The 17,031-nt window shown below is 44.2% G+C and overlaps 1 long non-coding RNA gene across 2 annotated transcripts; it reads left to right on the forward strand.

Moving 5' to 3' along the window:
- The first annotated feature begins 6,450 nt into the window (after positions 1-6,450).
- Positions 6,451-16,064, forward strand: LOC134172458 (uncharacterized). Of its 2 annotated transcripts, none has more exons than XR_009967931.1 (3): positions 6,451-6,566; positions 8,133-8,293; positions 15,236-16,064. It is a non-coding gene; the product is annotated as an uncharacterized LOC134172458 (long non-coding RNA). The 2 variants fall into 2 exon arrangements; XR_009967932.1 differs by lacking the exon at positions 15,236-16,064 and adding an exon at positions 9,877-10,078.
- The last annotated feature ends 967 nt before the right edge of the window (positions 16,065-17,031 follow it).

Below are 17,031 nucleotides of genomic sequence, written 5' to 3' on the forward strand. Positions count from 1 at the left end.
CTACACTGATGATAAAGTTAGAAAATTACTTTGATATCTCACACTCATCCAGGTAATGGATAGAAACATTTTATTACCACTAGTCTGCAAGGCTGTATGCTATAAAGATAGCAGTGGGCTGTGATTTAAAGTCTCCTGCCCCAGCCACATGTGAGATGTGTGATGCTGAGAGCAGAAGCAGGCACAAGTTAACTCCCTGCTGAAGAGTGGAAAAGAAAAGCAAAAACACCTGCAGACCCACCTGAGCTCACAGAGGGAGCAATAGAAGTGTGCAGCTGGTGTAGGCATTCTTTTGTGCTAGAGAAGTCTGCTGGGTAGTAGGTTCCATGCTGTTCATCTGTCCCTTTAGTCACTGGAAACTTCTCTAAGGCCTTACTAGGGCCTTCCTCAGGCTGAGCAAGCCCAGCTTTCTCAGCCTGTCTCCATAGCAGAGGTGCTCCAGCCCTCATAGTATCTTTGTGGCCTCCTCTGGATTTGCTCCAACATGTCTTTGTCCTTCTCTTGTTGGCTTCAGAGCTGGAAGCAGAAGTCCAGGTGGGGTCTCACCAGAGCAGAGGGGGAGAGTCCCCTCCCCTCACCTGCCGGTCACACTGCTGGTGATGCAGCCCAGGACACAGTTGGCTTCCTGGGCTGCAAGTGCACTCTGCAGGCTCATGTTAAGCTTCTCATCAGCCAGCACCCCCAAGTCCACCAAGTGGTCCATTTGTCAAATCCAAGCCTCTCCAATGTAGAGACATAGGATGTCATGTAGGACTGTCAAATGTCCTGCGCAAGTCCAGGTACTCTAATGCAAAAGAGCAGAGTCCAGTAAGAGAGGACAGGGAATTCCCATGTGGAGCCTTTTAGCATGCAGTCTGTGCTGCTATGAAAATACATTTTCTCTCAGAGGCTTCAAGTGCTGTAATTTCCATTTCCCCAATGCCTTTTAGAGCAAGCCTTTAAAAATAAGTCTCTGTCAAAATAGGGGGCTGAAGAATTCATCATTAAAACATCAATATTTAAGCACATTTCTGGGTAAACTAGTCACAAGAGCCTTGGCTTTTCTAGAACATAGATTGAATTTTCGTAACTGTATTTATGTATATGTTTAAAGGGGAAAAAAAGAAATTTAACTTCTACATGCTTGCTGATGTGAATGAATGTCAAGTTGTGTACTTAGCTGTGTGCTGGTGTTTTTGCATTCTCTACTAGGGCAAAAGGCAAGTCAGATTCATAAATACATTTCCATGTTCTCCTGTTTTGTGGAGGCCATTAATAGCTTCTCAGTGTTAAAGCGCAGGTGTTCCTGGCACATTGCACGAGACTTGGCATTCAAACCCTGTTTGACTCCATGAAAGGAGGTTGGTAAGGATGCTGTTTACAAGCTGATCAGTAGATAAAAGAGCTGCACTGTTTGCTACTGAGAAGGCGAGCAACTGGCAGTTTTCTGCATCAGGGCAGATATAGGATGCTCTCAACTGTATTTTGTTTGTTGACTTCTTTTCCACCCTGAAATGTAAGTCATCAGAAATGTAAGATTTTTGTTGTACTTTTGGGGTGTAGGAAAAACAGACAGCTAGTGTCATCTGAGGGAGGAAGCCTCCCAGAGCATGCTTAATTCAATCCCCATAACAGAATCTTTGCTAAATGCTCTGTGGTAATGACATTGCACTTAGACGCACTGATATGTGAAAAAGAAGAAATGTGGGGGGAAGAGTGTGGAATACCTAATGCTACATTTCACTATCATAATTGGTTTAGATACTATAAATCTTTCTAGATTTGCATTTTTTTAACAAAAAATTTTGCTCTTTCAAGCACTAATTCAGGCTTGCTAGCCTTAAGTTTGATAAAGTTTCCAGTAATGAGTTTTTCAAATGTTAAACTTGTTATTCTATTCTTTTTGATTGAAACTAAAATTGCTTTTCAGACACAAAACTGTCAGCATAAGATCACGACTGATAAATTGACTTGTAGTTAACAAGTGTTCCTGTCTCCATCTTTCAATTGACTTTCCTCACATCAGGAGAAGGCAGGATGGCCGAAGACTGAGGGAGACTATAATGACATGGGAACCCCTCACCCATCAATGAGCTCTGGTTGAGGGCTGTTGGGAACCCTGAGTGAGGCCATCCTGCTTTCCAGCATCACATGAGGGTATGGTTCAGGGGTGAGCACCCAACGCAAGGGCAGCAGCATAGAATGTGTTTGCAGCAGACCTTGCAGGACATGCCTTTCTACTGTGAATGTACCTAGTGTTTGCTGTGGATGAAGGCTGGCATCTGAGATCACTTGTGATCAGGACTTGCACATTAAGTCAGTAGCAGCAAAGGTTGCCCAGATCATCCATCACTGGCAGGAGTAAGGGTGAGCTGAGAGCTTGTCTTGCATGTATTTAGGGCAGGATGAAAGCTGTGCACTGTGAACTCCAGGAACTAAAAGCAATGCCCAAGTTACAGAGGATGTGACCTAAACCCAGGACAGGTCAGTAGGGTGCTGTTTTAGGGATGCTGGAGCAGCAGAGACCTGTTAAGAGGAATGAACATGGTGTGCTGAGCACATTCCTGGGGGCCATGCTGCTTCTAGTGGGCAGGTGCCCTGTTGGAGCATACCTACAGTCTTAATGGCCATGTCTGTGTGGGGCATGAGAGTCCAAGAAACATTTGGGACGTTTTTCCTTTTCAAAGACATTTCAAATTTCTTGAATTAAATTAAATCTTACCACCTTATGTCAATTCACACTTAGATTTGCTGGGCAACGTAGGAATGCTTCTGGCAGTTCTGTGCACTGAGGTGGTTGTTGTGACTACGAGCATGCATTACTGTGTACTGGTTCAGCAGCTGATCCTGTCCTGGATTGACCTGGTCCAGAGCTGAAGGGGATGGCAGGAGCCATACTTGCTGCAGCTCTGAGAGCAGGCAGGATGGGTTTCCTGAACCCCAGAGCTGCTGGTGCAAAGCAAGGATCCATAAGTGAGTCCTGCAAGGACCTCAGAGGTGATGCAGAAGAACATGAGGATTTGGTCAGAACAAGCTCATGCCAAAGAAACACAGGGAAATGTGGCCCACATCTTGATAATTGGATCTATCCCTCTCTTTCATAAGGGCTCTACAATCTCAGAGCTTTGGGTGAAAGCCTGTTTTCCAGCATAGCAACTTACACCACAGCTGGGTTGACAGCACCACTGATGGAAGGCTTGTAGAGGATATTTGTTAGTGCCATCAAAAAAATCCAAAGACTTTTGCCGTTACTTGATTTATTGGTCCTGTATTAAAAAGAAAAGCAAAAGAACAACAACAACAGCAATGAACAAACAAACAAATAAACACCAAAAACAACCAACCCCACAACAAAAAAAAACACACAAACAACTTTCATCTATGGAATCTCCCAGAAGAACACCAGAAATCATATGTTCAGCAGGGGTTTATTGACAATGTTATTAACAAATACCGTTAGATATTTGAAAATACCATGGGGTTTTTGTTGTGACTTTTTTGACATGTCAGCTACAAAGCTGGAGGAAGCACAGAAAGATTTTGCAACTTCTGTTTGAAGAGAAACATTTGAGGAATAACTTGAACTGTCAGCTAGCACCAGGGCTCAGCACAAATCCAGCAGTATGGGAACCTCCATGCTCCCCAGAAGTTCACTAAACCTGTGAACAGTGAACTTAGCTCAATGCTGGGCAGAAACCAGGCTCCTGGAGTACTTCAATTAAAAACAAGTTCAGAGACACTCAGAATCACAGGGCAAAAGCAGAAGTGAGTAAACCTGTCAGAAGGATAAGGAAGAAGACAGAGACTTAGCAGGGGCTGTAGAAGAAATGAGTGTGCAGTTGCCTGTACAAATAACTAAAGAAATCATCAAACCAGCTAAGCAGAAAGAGAACTTGAGGTGAAATTCTGAGCTGTACCAAAATGCACTGAACATCCTGGAGACTGAAGGCTGGTGAAAGATGCTCTTTGCATCTTCAGCGATCGGGTACTTCAGAGAGCAGTTCTCCAGTGCACAGGATGTCACTGAGGTAGATTAGCTCCTGTGGTGAGCTGCAAAGGTGATGGCGAAGCAGGCAGGCAATGTGTCTGGGATCCCAAGATCGTTCTCACAGAAGATGTAACTCCTCATGGCCAGGGGGTTAGTGTGTGCACCACCCAGGACACTTTGTCACCTCCATGCAGAAGTTTGTCTGCTTTAGAAGGGTTTGTTGTACCTGGCACAGGTTTCTGTTGAGGGCAGATACCCAGATGAGTGTGTTCAGGTACAGGGATCACTGTTGATCGGGTGGAGCTGTTCTTTTTCACTGTCAAAACTAGATTGCTCTGAGCCAAATGGGAACAAGGCTGGCTCTTGCTGACCAACCTTTTCCTTGACCAGTCCCTGCCTCAGTGCTGTCTGCTCTGACACGTTGGATTTTTTTTTTTTTCCCAATGTCTTCTCGGGACTCTTCAAATGCCAGCTTATTTAAAGCCAACAGTAGGTCAGGAAACAATTTGAGCAGTTCTAGTGCTCACATACAAACTATTTCTTTTTTACCTCATTTCTGTTGTGAAAATACATTTCTCTCCCAGTCACTGATGACAAGGAATGACATTTTTCTCTCTAACCCATGATTATCTCTCCTCTGCATATTCTTCAAAACAGCAGAAATGTAGAAAATACTTCTGCTTTTTCTACATTGTTATGGAGAAACATTGTTATGATAAAACTGTGCTCATATTATAGTAAATCATTCTTGTGGAATGCTGAATTGTTTATTCCTTTTTTATGCCTGATAACTCATAGAATTATAGAATCGCAGAATGGTTAGGGTTGGAAAGGACCTTAAGATCATCTAGTTCCAACACCCCTGCCGTGGGCAGGGACACCTTACGCTAAATCATATCACCCAAGGCTCTGTCCAACCTGGCCTTGAACACTGCCAGGGATGGAGCATTCACAACCTCCCTGGGCAACCCATTCCAGTGCCTCACCACCCTAACAGGAAAGAATTTCCTTCTTATATCCAATCTAAACTTCCCCTGTTTCAGTTTTAACCCGTTACCCCTTGTCCTATCACTACAGTCCCTAATGAAGAGTCCCTCTCCAGCATCCCTGTAAGCCCCCTTCAAGATACTGGGAGGCTGCTATGAGGTCTCCACGCAGCCTTCTCTTCCCCAGGCTGAACAGCCCCAACTTACTCAGCCTATCTTTGTACAGGAGGTGCTCCTGCTCCCTGATCATCCTGGTGGCCCTCCTCGGGACTTGTTCCAACAGTTCCATGTCCTTTTGAGGACACCGGAACTACACAGTACTCCAGGTGAGGTCTCACAAGAGCAGAGTAGAGGGGCAGGATCACCTCCTTTGACCTGCTGGTCATGCTCCTCTTGATGCAGCCTAGGATACAGTTGGCTTTCTCGGCTGTGAGCACACACTGAAGCTGGCTCATGTTCATTTTCTCATCAACCAACACCCCCAAGTCCTTCTCCACAGGGCTGCTATGAATCATTTCTGGACAATTATTTGGACATACTTTTTATTTCTTCAATAGCATCTGTTTATTTCTTTATTCTGCCCAGATGCATTTTTTTTTGGTGTGTTCTATCACCTTCCCCATATTCTCTCTTGTTTTGTGCTGCTTTTGCTGTTGTTTTTTTTTTTTTTCAAGCCCGGGCTACTTCACCTGATCAGCTTAACTCTTCCTAATAGGATTTCAAATTTAAGGCCATTCTAGCACCAGCTACAAAGGAATTTCAACCCCTAGCATGGAGCGCTATACTGAAGATAGAACAACAGATTAAAACTGTCCAGTCCTAGATGAAGCCTAACCAGGCAGGGGAAGAGCAAAATGTAAAGGCTATCAAAATAACCAAGTTTTGACCCTTTTTTTTCCTGTGTTTATTTATAGAGAACTGTAGAGGCACAAAAGATCCAGGACTTAATGGGGATGAAGATGGGCATCAGCACATAAAGGGTCAATTGAGTTCTTAAGAGCTCCTTGAAACAATTCAGAAACTTAGTCTCCTTCAGTCTTCCCTTTCCCTGACAGAAGCTGCTCCAGAGCTGTTACCTTTTAGTTTCTCTCATCAGAAAATATAAGTCTTTAATGGGGCCATAACCAATCTCTATTTCCGGACAAACAGAAGAAAACATACAAATGGCCATTTAGTAGGCTGTGTAATATCTCACAGTGAACAGTTCAGTTGACTCCCAGAATGTATATACTTTCAGGCTGTCATCTTTTTAAATGGTCTGAGTGCAATGTCAATGCAAAAAACATCACTGTAAAGAAAAAAAACAAAACACCAACATTGTAATGCCTTCTAAACTGTATGAATCTTTGCTACAAATAACTGTATTTTGGATTTGCTATAACCTTGTTCTTTCTACATAGCTAGAAACAGTACATTAAACTGAGGTTTAAAATATTAGAATGAAAAAAGCAAGAATCCACCTGGTTTGGGTGATTTACATATCCTGATACTGATAATTGGGTGTATTTTGGCACCTGAAGTGATGATGGAGTGAATGGTTCTCAGAGTTCCTGGCTGCACAAACACAGCACTGTATCCTGCTAATGTTTTATTTCTCTGAGGAGGCATCAGAGGTATGTAATTCATAAAGGGTCTAATTTATTGCTGAACTCGAGAGAAAGTTTGCCAGGGACTTAATAGAACCTGGGAAGAGACTCAACACCTGTAGAAAAACAAGGATGAGAAATAAATTCCAGCTAGCTAATGGATTTGGTGCATGTGTGTATGCTTGTGCTGTTAATGTCAGAAAAGATAAAACAATCATTTTCCCTTAATCCTTCAGGATGTATCCTCTCCATTGCATTTTTGAAACATCCATCCTTGTTTTCTTCATGTGTTGCCTGCAGATTGCTTATTCCCTCAGTTACCAGCATGTGTTAGCTCCCCTAAGCCAATATGAAGATTGCTTCTATGTACTTGATGGGATAAACCAGACCCTGGCCTATAGGCCATCCTTTTCCCTTGTTTTATTCCAGTTCGCAGCACTGCCTTGCGTGCAAAATTCATGCAAACACATGAGTGCAAAATGCACAAGTCAGCAGAAACCTTGTCTTTTTATAGAAGAGTCTTGAAAACCTATATTAAAACAGCCACTTCTGGAGCAACAGGAAACATGCACCATCAGCAGATGTACTCAAGAGCAGACAGGAGAAGAGCAACAGGACAATGTTTTTCTTCAAGGGGCAGGAGAGTGGGTTGCAGCTGTAGCTGCAGAGAGCATTCACAACTCTGTCAGTGTTGTGGAGGATCATCGTCTCCTGCTTTTGGAACAACATTCAGGAGATGCTGCTGGCCTAACATCCAAGGAGGAGGTTACTAATAAGGGTGCCGTTTGCCAGACATGCCTCATGGGTTCAGTTGTTCCTTGGGCAGCTCCTCATGAAAAGTACCAATAGGAGATGTTAGTAGAGCCTTGCTGTGCTCTTTTTCTCCTCTGTATCTGGATTAGCTCAACTGCAACCAACCCACAAGTTGGCAAAGACAGAACACTGGCAGGAGTGATGGGTTTCTCCTGATAGCATTAGCTTGCTAAGGTTTCACATGACTATGTTAAACGCAGCTTAGAAACAAGTCCTGGAGAAAATCTGATGTCTCTGGAGGAGTCAGATTCAAACACAAGGTGATAAATATGGTCCACACACAAAACTGTCCACACTCTGCTCAAAGCTGTCCTTCAGGTCTGTCTTTGTCCTTGCCACACTGCAGTGAGTGTGTTGGTTATTACTGCTCACTTGCTATGGGTTGTTTTCCTGGTTTAGCTTTTGGTCAGTAAATGATCTGAGACTCAGGTGGAACCACCTCTTTCTGTGACAGGCAGGTGGGTTTGCTCCCAGCTGGGTTAGAAGGAGTATCTCACCACCCAGCATCCAACAGGAAAATCTTTAAACTCAGTTTTCTTCTCTGGGGCACTCTTCAGGCGTGCTTTGGATACACAGGGCCTATCTTGCAGTTGAATTATTAAAAAAAGCCTGAGAGTCAATCATGAATACTCAGGTGTACTGGAGCAACCTGTTCTTCTTATTAAATAGTGCACCATTTTCCCAAAAGAATAAGAAATACAATATTGGAGAGGAGAGTTGATGAAAGAAAGGGACCACAGTGAATACCAGCTGAGGTTTAATAATCTGTCTTCCCTGCAGAAATAACCTCTGGCTGCTTATGAACACAACTGATCTGCACACATGGCAGGGCTTCCTTTGGTCAGCACAGCCAGGGCAGTGAGGGCCAGAGCAGCTCTGAGGCCAGGGACCAGCCATTGGCATGGAGGAGGGAGACCCCATCTTTGTAATTAACTTGGCAGGTATCTTCCTGCAATAAACACTCCTGCACATGCCACAGCACCCAACCTCCCTTTCCGCAGCCTGGGGACAGGAATCCAACAGCTTCCTTTCTTCCTGAAATTCTGAGGGATGAGACAAAATAACGGTATTTAGGCTTGCTTTCTCCAGCTCTCTCTGTATCTTTCACACATGAGCACACTTGTCTTCTGATTTCATCAAGTATTATTACTGAAACCTTGATTGTCTTTATCATGGTATAGTTTGCTCTGGAATTATTTTTCCTCTTCATTTAATACTTTTACCTTCATATAACGTATCTCTGAACACTTTTAGCAACTGCATAAACACTATACAAATGTAAGTTATTTACTGTACTATCTTGACATAACACAAAGAGCATTATTGAAAGCTACCACATACTTATAACCTAACAGGCATTTTGCAATGTGTTTATTATAACTGCGGTGCATTTCATAAGAAGTAAAGAACAACTGAGGCACATAGTAGGCATTTTTTTGGTGGTGCAGTCTTGAATTACCTCCATATCTTTATTCAGTCACTTTTTTCCTATTTCTTAGCTCTTTGTATCCTAGAAATTTAGGAAAACAAAATCAAGTAGAAAAACACAGACAAAGCCCACAGGTCCCTAAAGCTAGTTTCCCTATTTTCTTTCATATTTTCCTCTCTTTCCAAGAATCTTGTTTCTGAACATCTTTCTCCACGAGATCTATAGCATGTCAGCCATGGGGACCAATTGCTTCATCAGTCCCTATCCTCAAACATTGCCTTTATCTTTCTACTCTTGAATTTAATTTCAGCAAAGACAAAACTGCTACAGAAGCTGCTTAAGTCTGGGTTCTCATACAAATCGGGGGGGGGATGTGGTGCAAAAACATGTACATTTCCATGGCAGAGAGCTGCAGAGACTGATTGTCGCTGCTGAGGGTGAAGGGGAGGCAAGAGCCACCTGGGTTGGTGGTCCGTGCTCAGAGGAGTGGGCTGTCCTGCCTGGGAACACGAAACAGGATCTTTTCCCTACATGGAGCTGGGCTTGGCACTTACCCCAGCAGTGTCTCCACAGGCTCTGGAAAGGATGGATGTGATCCTGGCCCACTATGGGAGTGCAGTGCTTTCGACTGAGCCCCTCTGCTCCAAGGTGCCTGCAGCAGGTAGAGCAGGAGCTGTAGGGACAGTGAGGACCTTTGTCATAGCAGCAGGCAGCAGGCAGGCAGGGTTGGCAGAGGACCAGTGTTCCTGCCCAAAGGGCTTCCACAGCATGGTGGGGAGGTGCGACCAAGCCTTCCCAGACTAAGCCCAATGCTAAGGGCTCTGCTATCCCTGTCTCCCACCCATGTCTGAGGGCAGCTCAAGTGATGCTTCTGTATGGCAAATCCTTCTAGGTCAAGATAAACAGTGCCTCACTTCCAAGTAATGCATATCACCATACTTCGAAATCCCACCAAAGGAGAAGAAAAGGCTGGTTTACAGCCTTAGGTTTGTTGGTGGAATAATATAAAAATGTACCACTATGGCAAACTATAATAGCTAAATGGATTTTTTTCTTTTTTTTTTTTTTTGTTTTTTTTTTCCTTCATTTAAAAAGCTGCATTCCTAAAAATAGTGTGCAACAAATGGGAAGCAACATTGCTGCCTTCAGGACAGAAGAAAGGAGGCTGAGCAGAAGCATATGTGGGCAGGAGGAACCCTTGGCTTCATGTACTTCAATAGTCCTCATCGAGCTGATTTCCCAACAGCCTGAGAAGCTAGGATCATTTCTATCATGTCTGTGATGGCACTTTCATTTACCTGAGTGTAATGGTTTAAGCCCAGGCCATAAATCAGGACCACACAGTCTACCCTACCCCATGCCCCCACCTCCACCCCCCACCCTTTCTTCCCCCTGCTCCCGGAGGGATGGCAAGGAGAATTGATAGAATGTAACTCCCATGGGTTGAGATAAGAACAGTTTAATAACTAAGGTATAACACAAATCACTACTGCTACTACCAACAACAATAATAATGATAAAGGAAATAATAAGTGAAGAGAATACAACTGCTCACCACCTGCAGACTGATAATACCCAGGTCCCCACAGTGATCTAGCCCTTCCAGGTAACTCTCAGTTACATCCTGGGCATGACGTGCTGTGGTATGGAACACCTCTTTGGTCAGTTTGGGTCAGGTGTCCTGTCTCTGCTTCCTGCCAGCTTCCCCTCCTCCCTGGCAGAGCATGAGGCTCACAAAGTCCTTGGTCAGAGTAAACATTACTGAGCAGCAACTAAAAACAGGTGTTATCAGCGCTGCTCCCAGGCTGAAAGTCAAAAACACTGCACTGCACCAGCTACTAAGAAGGAGAAAAAAAAGACTGCTACTGCTGAACCCAGGACACTGGGGATCATCGTTGTGAAGAGAGGAGAATCGGAAAGGAACCAGCAATAACTGAACATCCCAGAAAATATCTGAAGGTCAGGCATACCTCCTCCAACCTATCTCACACAGTCTTCTGTCTCACTGCCATGCTCACAGGGCAGCAGTGGGCAGTGGCTGTGGTTTCAGACAAAGTTCAAGATTACGTTATCCATGGACAATACCTGAAAGGGATCAGAAAGGGAAAACAAGCAGAAGAAGGAGCAAGCAAACACATTTCCAGCAACAGATGCTCAGGGATCCATAACCTCCTCCCATTCCTCATCACCAACATTTAGCAAATGCTGCCCATCGTTGAGCATCACATTTCCATATTGCAACCCTTGCAAAAAAGAAAACAAATCAGTATGGGAAAAGAAGTGGAAAGAAAATGACGATCAATGGCCAGGACCAAGCTCTTGAGCAGTGCTGGCTACAGTCTCCTCTCGGGCAGCTCCCTGTCTCTGGCAGCTCTTGGAACACAGAGCTGGTGGGGGCAGGATGGTACATGGGTACACCACCAGGCTGGGGGCAAGCAGGCAGCATCCTGCTTGTCCAAAATGGGGTGACAGGGGCATGAAACAGCCTGACATTACCTGGGTATAGGGGAACACAAGGAAAGGCTTCCTCATGAGCACCAGCACCATGGGAATGTCCTCCACAAAAAGAACCACTGGCAAATTTAGAATTACAAGTTTGTGCCTTTGGACGTATGTGTGGGTACCCATGCATGTATTTTCACCGAAAGATAATTTGTTTCATAAAAATATTTTGCAGTCCTACTGACTTTGCCTTTCATTCTCTTCACAGCTGTCATGGTGTTTGCATGGACAGGGGTACCTTGCCTCTATCACATTGGGAAGGACCCACTTGTAAATAAATGCAGAAGCACTTAGAATGGTTCAGAAAGGTATAGCAGCCCAGAAACCTGGTTATCTACAGCCCAGAAGCAGCTCAAATGGCAGGTGTAATTCTGGTGGTAGCAGGTTTGAGACCTATAGGTAAACTATATTTCTAGGATTTCTGTAGAATCATAGAATGGTTTGGGTTGGAAGGGACCTTAAAGACAATCTCATTCCAAACCCCCTGCCACAAGCAGGGGCACCTTCCACTGGACCAGGTTGCTCAAAGCCCTGAATTATACAGCACCACATCTATCAGGATGTGCTAAGACATAAAAATACCTTAAGAAGGCCTTTAAAAGTCTTTCCATCAGATTCTTTAGCTTTCAATCAGCACTCTAGGATACTTCATGCTGAAGAGAGTGGGGTTTATTATGTGACTAAAAGCTGCAGCATCAAGCCATGCCCAAGAGCACAGAAGCACGGGATCTACAAATGGACTTACAGTTCAGGATGCCTGGCCCTGCTATTGGAAGGGAGGCATCAGAGGGGCTGGATTTGCAGTCTGTGGGCAGAAGCACTCCTCTGGGGACAGGCATTGCCTTCCTCAGGGCTTGGAGCCTATCCCACACGTTGTGGAGGAGGGTACTGCACCCTGGTGTACACCCAAAGGCTTCAGGAGCATGAGTACATGGGTACCTACAACAGGGATATCAATGCGAAGAGCTCCCGTGTAAGAGGTTCTTGTTAATTTCCTCCACAAGAGCAGTATTTAGAATAGCAATGAAGTACCAGTTTGGGGTGAATGTTGTTACACCTGTGAGTTATCCAGGTCACAGCTGGTGCTGGTGGAAGGCAGGCAAAGCTGCCTGTGCACCTTCAAGTGCCTCCCTTGTCATCTTTTTTGACTACAGAACAGGGAGGCTGTATTAAAGATAAATGGACTACATTGCATGGAGATGGCTGAATGGTTTAACATAGCCAGTTTTCTCAGGATAAACAGTTCAGAACAGCTTTTTCAGTACAGGACTGCCATTCCATCATCTACAGCACCTAGGGCTTTCTCCAGTGCTGATGTCCCTGCCCAGATCCCTTCTTCTTCACTGCTTTTCAAGCTGTCCACAGCAGAGCAGAGCTCTGTGCTGGGAGGGCATCCATCCTTCCCGCTCTGCTGCCTTGGGTTCTATCCACACCTGCACAGCAAACCCTGGGGAGCTCCTGCATTGCATCCTCCCATCACCACCCACCCACAACCTACTTCAGAAAATGTTGTTTTTCTGAGTGCTGTCTTGTGGTAGGAATGCTCCCAAAATCAACCACAGCACTGAAACAGGCTGGAAGAATGAGGGCTTGCTCCATCAGCTAGATCTAGAGAAATACAGGCGTTTGATTCTGATCTGGTGTAGGAAAAAATACACTTCCTTTTTTCTCATGAGCAAGAAATTCAATTTCAGAAAAATCTAAACAAATCAACATCAAAGTCTGCTATTCATGTCTGTCAGAATACGGGTATTATGGTAGAATTATGAAGCCACAAGAGTGATGTACTTTTATATACACAACAGAAGCTGTTAACATGATTGTTAATCTGTAAAGTGTTTTTTTTCCAAGGAGAAAACAGACTAAATTACAGAACCAGTCATCAGTAAATGAACACTCTCATAGATCTGTTCTTACATGTGCGAGAAAATGTAGGGCAAAAACTGAGAGCAGCAGAAGCTGACTGCCCGTGAAAATCAAACCTGTGAACACTGGGCCTGAGGTGGATGTATTATTTGCATATCTAGAAAGGTCAGATTAGACCCAGACAGATGACAGTTTGTTGAGGGTCAGGCAGCCAGTGAGGGACAGCTCCCTTTGATAAACCATATCGGCTGCTCCCATCTTCCTCTTCTTTGAGCCAATATGTAAACAGAAATATTGTGGATGAGAAATTCTATGATGTTATCCTTCCTTTGCTTGACTGACAGCCAGAAACCCAAAGGGAGATCCTTTTCCAGCTCAAAGACAAGCTGAGCACAAACACGCCAGTAAGCATCAGTTCCTTGGCTTCCCAGCCTGAGGACTTGTTGGGGACAAATATCACTCTCCTGAGATGTCCGCACAGAAGCCATCATGTCCAAGTAAAGCGCAGTAGATGGGTTAAGTATGCAAGTGGCTAATTGTTCATGAATGCAATGCAGCAGTGCTAGCTGTTGTAGCTCCCAGTAAGAAAAGCAATCAACCCTGTAAGGTATTTGATTAAAATGCCTTTTACTGGAGAGAGGTAACGCAATAAGGAAAAAAAAAGGGATCATATCCTTCCAGATGCAGAGGATGCCATGCAATGCAGCACTGGCTAGAACTCTAGCCAGAGCATGGCACAGTGCAGATCCCATCCTTGCTGGGGCTCACCAGCATAAGGATTTTCTGAGGTGCAAACAATTCAACTCATCATTGCTACCATGAGCAAAAGAATGTCTATATGAAGACATGATGCTTCACTTCAAGGTAAAGGTGAGGACACACTGGTGGCACCATCTCCAGGTGCCTGCTGGGACTGCCTACGCTCCTCCACACAATCAGCCAGCAAAGGTTATCCTGGGCTCAGGGGTTCATGCAGCCCAGCCACACACCACGGTTGCTCCTCTGTCCACAGCAGTCCTCCAGTTAAGACCAGTACAATGACATATTTAAAGACGCCAAACCCCTGGAGGTATGGTGTTGTCAGCAATTGGCTGCAGCAGCTACAGCCAGCAACTGGAAAACTCCTTTTTATTTAGCTGCAACTTCACTTCCTTCCCAAAACGCAGTCCCTTTGCTACTCTTTTCCACATTTCTCTTGTAGCAATGAGGTAAGCTCCCAAACCTCAGCCTAAGCTGCACTCACACCTCTTACAAAGATCTGGGTACTGAGAAATAGCAAAAGCATCTTTTTCTCCTTCCTTGCTGGGACATTCAGCACAGGGGTGTTTATTCATTTTTTATGGTTACATGGCTAGTGAGATAAGCTTTCTGTCCCCAAGAAGAACTCCCTTAAGTTTAGTCTGAGAGAAATTTCACATTATTAATACATATTCTGAAGTAAAGTCAAGTCTTACACAGATCCATTCCTCAATTCACATGTGAATTCCTATTCAAAAATTACAGCTTTCTTCAGTCATCTTGTCATTGATGATGCTCCTAACCCTTTAGTGAGACTTTTGGTGAAAACTATCATCATCACCATCATAACACTGCTCTTGGTTATACTACTTGGCTTACTCTCGGTGTGACAGGTGGGTCTTGGTGTAGCTGACAACTCCTGAGAAGAGCTCACAGCTGACTGCAAGAAAGGCAAGGCTCCCGCTTAAAAGAGCAGCCTGGAAATAAACCATTCATTAGTACTCTATGGCTCTGTAAACATTTTCCAAGCAAGAAATAATGTTTTTTTTTTTGACAATTAGGGCTTAGGTCTGAAAGGCTTTTGAAATGCTAATGTTTGACATTCCATGTCAGCCCTGCAGAGCAATGCCACTTAAGTGCATGGTGCTGCTCCAACTCTGCACAACCCCAGGCACTGCCAGACCAAACTCCTGTGACCAGAAATGCCTGTTTTCACACAGCAAAGTCCATCTTCATAGAAAAGTGTTGTTTTGTTGTTGTTTTTTTTTTTTCTTTTGGGGAGGATACTTTTACTTTTTTAATATATAGTTTTGACAGGAATTGTGATAACTCATCCATTTTCTTTTAGCTTTGTTTTCTCAGATTTTGGAGCCAGTAAAGCAGAGGTGACTCCATCAGTTGGTTTCTACAGTCTCTGGAGCTGGTTATTTGAGGAGGTTAGTGTCCTGGAGGTCTGTCACAAAACGAGCTGAGTGTGGAGGACCAGCTGGGAGAGCTGTTCCCACTCACACCAGTGCTGGCAGCACAGAGCTGAACTCCAGTAAATATCTTCATTTTTAGTAGCTGTTCCCCAGTACTAATTTTGCCATATGGGTCCTACCCCTATAATCAGGATCTATGATTTTGCATTTATTTTTCGAGTAAAATTATGTTCTGTTTGAGTATTTACAAATTTTACTATGAATGAAAACAGTCCTAAAGCTGGCATCATGGACATAAAGCACTTAATAAAGGCTGCTGTTTGTTTTGCCAAAATTCCTCAATGTTTTTGCTAGTGGTGTGATGGTACCAGAAAATTTAAGAAATGACAGCGAAGAAATATTTTTTGAAAGAAAGAATTCTTTTTATAATTTAGAGACGGTTAATTCCTTGTTTATTGATGGGGCTGTCACATGTATGTCCGTAGGTGTTCATTTGTCATTTGTATCACTTAATGGGGATTTAGCACTTTATAATCAGTGAGAACATTTCACTGCAAGTATGATGGTATGATGAGTTAATTAAGTATTCATTGTAATAACACTGATAATAACGAACTTATTTTGTATTCATTTTTCATGTGCATATGTTCTATATCTCCATAAGAGTAGTATTTTAATTCATCAATGGATATCAGAAATAAGCATAAAAATAAAAAACTGTCACCTAGGTCTTTTCTTCTACTTAATAACAGCTTATCACAAGGTAGAACATCACGAATACAACATGTCAGGGAAGCCCTATTGTGCAGTAGAGCACAGCGTAGTGTAGCAAAATCCCTTCCCAGTCGCCCCAGGGCATCCCATGGTGGGTGTCCCCTCGCAACAGCACTGCAGTTTCTGTCTTGGCGACTCCATTGTCTCTTGGCCAGACACCAAGGGAACGGCGCTGTTCTTGGGCACTGCCGCCCTGACAGTTTTGGAGTGTGTCTGCCAAACTGCCGGTTTATCTGAGGACATGAGTGGAATTATAATTGCACTGCGCACTGCAGGCAGGAGCTTCCCTGAACTGGCGGCTGGCAGAGGGCCACTAGCCCAAGACACTCCTGCCTATTCCTGCCTGCTGGCAGCCAGAAGAGGCGGGAGCACTGGAAACCTACGGGGACAGCAGGAGGGACAGCAAAACAGACCAGAAAACCTGTTAAAAGCTGCTAGCTAAAGCAGTATTTATAAAGGGAAGGGAAGGGAAGGCACAGCTGGAGGGAAGGGAGAACGAGGGGCTTTCTTCAGACATCAACAGCTCAAGATCCGTAGTGTGGGGTGTGTGTACTTCTAGAGAGCCGCAGATGGAGAGGAGACGGTACATCTAAATTTGTATCTGTTTAGGTAGCCTGTGCATTTACCAAGCTGTGTTTAAAATATGTTTCTTGCTTACATAGATCTGTGAAGTAACCTTCGCTGAGGTGCGCTCATCGTGGCCATCTCTTAGGTTTTTCAAGATGAAAAGGCAAGCAGTTTGCAGATAGTGGTAGGTGGTTTTGGGGTGTTCTCACAGATTCTGCTTCCTCATGCAGGAGGGGATGCAGAATGCTCTTTGGGAAAGGAGAGCAGAAAGGGATCTACGTTCACATGGTGTAGCTGACAGCCAGTGCCCATCACTACATAAGATGGGGAAGCCTCTGCCCAGAACAGAACTCCACCAGCAAGCAGCTTTGTGTGCTTCTGC

This window comes from Pezoporus occidentalis, unplaced genomic scaffold, assembly GCF_034315485.1.
Source record: "Pezoporus occidentalis ecotype Australia unplaced genomic scaffold, CSIRO_AGI_Poc_V1 ctg46, whole genome shotgun sequence".
Taxonomy (NCBI): domain Eukaryota; kingdom Metazoa; phylum Chordata; class Aves; order Psittaciformes; family Psittacidae; genus Pezoporus; species Pezoporus occidentalis.